This window comes from Apteryx mantelli, chromosome 3, assembly GCF_036417845.1.
Source record: "Apteryx mantelli isolate bAptMan1 chromosome 3, bAptMan1.hap1, whole genome shotgun sequence".
In the NCBI taxonomy this organism is placed as follows: Eukaryota; Metazoa; Chordata; class Aves; order Apterygiformes; family Apterygidae; genus Apteryx; species Apteryx mantelli.
The window spans coordinates 14,014,090-14,020,545 of NC_089980.1; positions in this window are offsets into that span (position 1 = coordinate 14,014,090).

The following is a 6,456-nucleotide window of genomic DNA, read 5'->3' on the forward strand; positions in this document are numbered from 1 at the left end:
ACGAACAGAAGGCAGGTACTGCACTCTCAGCTGCTCATAGTTCAGTGATATAAGAAATGCAGGTGACATTCATTTGAAGACTGCAGTCCTGCTAATTCCTAGTGTTCTGCAAATTCCTGCAGGTAACTGTACTGCTCATAAGAACAAATAATATATTTAAAGTAGAATGTCATCTCATAGCTGAAAATAATCTCTTTCAATACACTATTTTTAAATATTCACAATTTTCTGACTCATTCATCTATCATTCTCAATCTATATACTTTTAATGTCAGGATACCACAGTATTTTCCATGATATAAGTCTCATCCAAAACCTTCTTCTATTAACTTTTTATGCATAGCCCATTATGAAAGTTAGTATTTCTTGATCTTCCCCTCCTAGCAAGTAAATGATGTGTGAACAGAATGACAGTCATTCTTTGAGATCATCCTACTTGCTACTCGGAAACTCCAACATGTTATACAAAATTTCAGAATTACAAACAAGTCTTGGCATTTGGTTCTTGTTAAGTTTATCATTTGATCGCTTTTGCTTTTTTATGGAATAACCATTATTTGATAAGCTCTAAAACACTGAGTAAAAATAGCACTCCTTTTCCCTAAGTTTAAAAAGGATTAATGATTACATCACTTGTAAAATATCTATGAATAAGTCTTATCTTCTTGTGACCAACTAAGAAATAAAAACGCTCTTCTGTTTCCTTAACAAAAGATACTTATTAACCTCACAGAAATTTACCTGTATGAAATAACAGAATTGTTCCCAAGGTCAAGGTCAGTAGCAGACACTGACAGTACAGAAACTCCTTCTTTTGCCGTTGCTACAAGTACAGTGGCTGAGTACTGTGCTTTCATAAACTGAGGAGGGTTGTCATTTACATCCAGTACTTGAATGCTGACATACGTGAAATTCTGGAGGGATGACAGGAGAAAAACATGAGAGAAAATGCACAGACAATCACATTTATGAATAAAAGGATGCTGATACAAGAATAACGTGATCCTCTCCATTACCTGCCTCTGAGGTACTCCGTTGTCAGATACCACCAACAGCAGCTCATACTTCTCTTTGGTTTCTCGGTCTACATAGCCATTAACCAAAATGGTTCCATCCTAGAGAAGGTAATACAGTTCAGTGCACTGATCATTTTGATAACACTCTTGTACACTGAGTTCTCAAAAGAGAAGAGGGAAATCCTCTGTTCTCCTTTAGACAAATACAGTTCGATTCAGAGCAATGTCTGACCAATATCACTTAGCCTTTGAACCTGGACCTACATTTCCAGACTGGGTTCTAAGTGTTGTTTTTGACTCCATGTGTGCTAGAATGGTTATGACTATTCTTTCTACCTGATGAGAATAATTCTGTCAAGTAACTTTGAGAAAAACAGTATCTAGATATCCTTTTCAGCATATCCAAACCTTTACCTGTTGGATGTCATATGGATTATCCCCATCCTCAGCTGATAAGTAATGTGTAATTCGTGCGTTCTCTCCCTCATCCAAATCCGTAGCAGCTACATGTCCAACTACAGCAGAACCATCCAATATGTAATCTCCCTCCAGGACTGCAAAACTGTACGGCAGCATCTGAAACTCAGGGTTGTTATCATTGACATCCAGGACTGTGATATGGAACAAGGCGCTTGAATTAAGCCCATTTGTTTCAGCATCAACTGCCCACACCTGCCAAAGCAAGAAATGGAAATGGTATATTATTGACTGTATTGTCATTTCAACCAGCTAATGAGGATACAAAAAAGGGGTTGGGGGGAATAAAATAGAAATGGGCCAGAGCTGCAAGTCTGCCCCAAATTTACTTGTAAAGTAAATCCAGATGCAGTCTCCCTGTCCAGTTCTGTGTCATTCCTTAATGAAAGTATTCCAGGGATATCCACAGTAAACAAAGTACTGTTATGAACAAAGTGTCCCTGAGAAAAGCCAGCCTAAAAAGAAAACACAGTTTACTTAAGATTAAGATGATGACTATTTAAGATTAAAAAAAAATCTTATCTATATTAACACCTGATGTTTCTATAGGACTTTTCATTCCTGAAGCACAAGTGTTTTGCAAAATTGAACAACTGAGGCCTTCCAACCTGAGCTATGGGAAGAATGGACTTCTTAGGCAAACAAAAACTGGGGCATGTGGAAGCTGCTGTGGGCTCCCCTATTTTGGGCCTACCTATCCTTTCCCTAAAACTCTCCAAGACCAGTCCCCACGATGTGGAGAGCAGCAACACACAGCTCAGTGCAGTGTGAACTGGGACAAGCTTTTATGCTTCTTTAAAACTGACATGAGCAAGAATATTATGGCAAAACAGAAATCTCTTCCTCCAAACCAGCTCTCCACTGCCATGGCTACATATAAAATTACTTTAAGAGACAAGGGGAGAAAGAAACAACTTTGTATAAAGCAGAGTGAAATTGTTTCATTTTCTATTAAAGAAAAAGAAACTATATCATCTTTACAATTTCTTCCTCCCTGATTAAGCTGATACGATGGGCAGGTTGATCACGTTACAGAAATACACTGTCAAATATTCTCAGACAGAAGCAAATTACTAAGCTGTATTAAAACAGTGTTAATCATTTTGACATAATAAGCAATAACACAAAGCTTAAAAAAATCTATCTGGTGTGACATACATGTGTTCACCCCATATGCATGTGCATACGGACACACAACTTTGTCTCTTCTGGACTACATATATATTTCTCTTTCTCTAGCTTTTCTGATGTAGCCATGAAACTATTTTGCAGATGGTCACTGGCAATAAAATGGTGTTTAGTCTTAAATCCTTGGGTAAAGGAGGTTTTATTGCTGGCATCCTAGAATCAACCTTCTGTGACCCAGAATGTATTTATTGCCAAGCATTTAAAAATCTTCCTTTGTCCATCTACTACTATGCTTTTTTATAGATTAAATTAATGGAGGAAACCATGCCATCTTGATAAATAAGACAAGATTAATTTAGTACCTACCTCATCCTTGTCAGTAATAGTGAATGTGTAGATAGGACTACCTTTCTGTACGTTTTCAAAAACAAATACATCATAAACTGCCTGATTAAATTCTGGTGGGTTATCGTTGATGTCTAGTACATGGAGAACAACAAGTGTGGTAGTGCTGAGACTTGGCTGCCCTCCATCTGATGCCTCCACTTCTACTTCAAATTGCTTTACGGTTTCATAATCCAGTTGCTGGCTCAGGCTGAGCTGGCCTGTGGTCAGATTGACAAGAAACACAGGCAAGGAGGTTGAAGGATGCTGGCTGACAATCCTGTACTTCACCAGAGCGTTGGCCCCAGCATCCAAATCCGTAGCAGACACTGTCAGGAGTGTCCTCCCAAGCACTTCATCTTCAGAGACACTCACTTCGTGTCTACTTGATCTGAAGACTGGAGGATTGTCATTCACATCATCAACAATGACTGTCAAATTGAGAGCTGTAGAGAGCACGGGCTGACCTTGGTCACTGGCAATAACAGTTAAGTTATAGAATTCTTGTGTTTCTCTGTCCAGTTCCTTTTCCAGCAAAATTAATCCTGATGAGTCAACATCTATTTTTCCCTCTCCACCTTTCAGAGTATAAACCACAAATCCATTAAAGCCCTCATCCACATCAGTAGCCGACACGTTGATAACAGTAGTTCCAATGGGACCATTCTCCAGAATATTAATGGTAGTGCTGGCTACACCAAACACAGGACTGTTGTCATTGACATCTGTAACTCTGATAAACATGGTAGCATAGTCAGCAGCCTTTCCATCTGACAAGGAAATATTTAGGGTGTAATTATTCTGGGACTCATAATCCAGTTTGGTTTTTGTCCAGATGATTCCATTGACATCGATGTCAAACGTAGCGGATTCTGTCAGTACTTTAAATGTAACTGGTATGTGGGGATTTAAAGACTCAAATTCTACCTGTGTAAGACACAGCATATCATAAACAAATTCAAGCAAATAATCCACTGCCTAAAAAAACAATAATAGCTTTAACTATGTCCCAACTCACTTTACTCATTATTTTACTCATTAAAAGTAGTGAGAATTAAGCCACAATATATATAAAATCACAGATTGAAAGGACTGCCTCTTATTGGAATATCACTAATACAGAAATGTAAATACGTATAATACATAATAAAAATAATAGACTGTACTTCAACCTTTGGTTCCACCTTTCTTTACAAAAAAAGTGAAAAAAATTAACTAACTCAGGCAACCAATAAATCAAGGCACTAAAACCCATTATATTCTTTCTGCTTTGGTATCAAACCTTCCTCTGTCTTCAGAACTGCATCTAGGAAGGAGCTTTCACAGTGCATTCTAGTGGCCAGCTTGCCTGAGCATTTCTGGATCCAAATGGGAAGCAAGTTCCAGAGTCGCCATAGAGCATGCCTTTTTGACAGTTCTCTAATGGTAAGTTTCCATTTCCTCGCTATTGTGTCACAGAATCTTAGATTTATAACCAACAGAGGAGTGAATATTGTCTGTCCTGGGGTTTGGGCCCCTATGAGCTTTGGGGAATGTCCAAAGTCAACAAAGGGCTAAGCATAAAAGTTTACTTTCTCAAGCAGTTCTGTGTTTCTATGTTAAACAGTAGCAGATGCTGTTTCAAGGTTAAACAGTAGCAGATGCTGTCTGAAGGTTTGCAATACAGACAGAAAAGTCTCAGTGGGTGATAGGCTTCATCTGAGTGGCATGATCAGTATGCAACGTAGGTGAAGCTTAATATGCAGAAAGGAAAACACAACATCTAGTTATCCATATTCTACTTAGGGGGATATATACATTTAGAGCACTTTTTTTTTTTTTTTTTTTACAGGATTTCCTTATAGCTGTCATGTCCTATACAGGTGATAGAACAAAGTTGTACTCACTCTTGCTACTTCAACTCGACTGGCCAGCTCCTCTGCCACAGATGCATTACACACTTTGTGAATAAACTGAGGTCTGGAATCTCCAACTGCAAAGATTTGTACGGGAACTGATGAACTTCTTGGAACCGTCCCACCTGCAAGCAAAAAAAACCACCACTCTCTGAGCAGACTCACAAAATACCTTCTGCCTAAAATTTACACTTTTCCACTGGTACTGATATTTTATTATCCTTACTGCCACTGTTTTGGTACTGCTGAAAGGTCCTAACCAAAACCAGAGTTTCATGTGCTGGGTGTTGCACATATCCTGCACGAACATGAAGAACATACTATCTATTTGGCACAGCAGACAGCCCAAAGATGGGCTGGTGCATCTCTTTGGTAACTATGTTCCCTCAGTACCCATTTTATCCACAAGGCCTTGACTTAGAGACACAGAGTTCATACTGAGCAAATTAGATAGGGAAAAATCAGAACACTGAAAAACATTTTGGATGGTCATGCTACCAGGAATGTGATACCATTTCTAGGTTACATTTATCTTCGTCCTTTTTCAGATCATGAATGTTCACTGAGCTGTCTGTTGCTCTTTTAAATGAAGCAAAGAAACTTTCTTAAAGGAAACAACATTAAAGGAAACAATATTTGTGCTGGTCATCCTAAAAATGGCTTTGACATCTCCATTTTAGTTGTTCCATACCCTCATGGATGTGCAAGCACAGACCAAGTTGCTCATCATTTTTACTTTCATTTTACTCCCTGCTCCAGTACTGCATGACGACTGAATTATTCCTACAGGTGTGCCTGAAACTGGGTATTCTACCCTGTGCAGCAGCAGTCAATAATTAAGTTAAAGGATGATGGAAAATTAGAAAACTTAGATTTGACATAGCAGCATCAGCAGGAAGGGGAGTTTTATCAGAGACGCAGTTATTACTTTGGATGAATGAGACAGCAGTCTTCTTGTCTTCAACAAATGAGAGCAGATAAACATACATGGTATTTTTAAAATGAAATATGGGAGCCTGTTTATTTTGACAGCATTCCTTTAAGAAAAAAAAAACCCAAAAAACAAAAAACCTACAAAGAGAATAGTTTTGTTGATCTGTACTAAAATCTTGTCTTACCATCAGTAGCTGTAATCCACAAGACAAAGTTCTTAAGTTGGTTGACTCCTAATGGGATCACTGTTTTTAAACTGATTTGTCCTGTGGATGTATTCAATTCAAAGTATCCATCTTCATTGCCACCTGCTAAGATAAACCTTATCTCTCCGTTTATACCATCATCTGGATCATCAGCAGCAACCTGGAGAGAAAAAATAATTTTACTTCAGTTTCTTGTGCTGTTATCAAGCAAAACAGAATTGCTTATTCCTCTGTAGTCTGCAGAGAAAATCATTCAGGTAGCAGATAATTAAAAATTTGTGTGTTCTTTTTTATTTTTTTTTATAGCAAATTACATACAACACACACACACACACACACACATATATATATAAAATAACATAGCAATAACAGGCCTGGCATTTTTTATAAAAAACAGCCAAATACAGCCACAGCAAT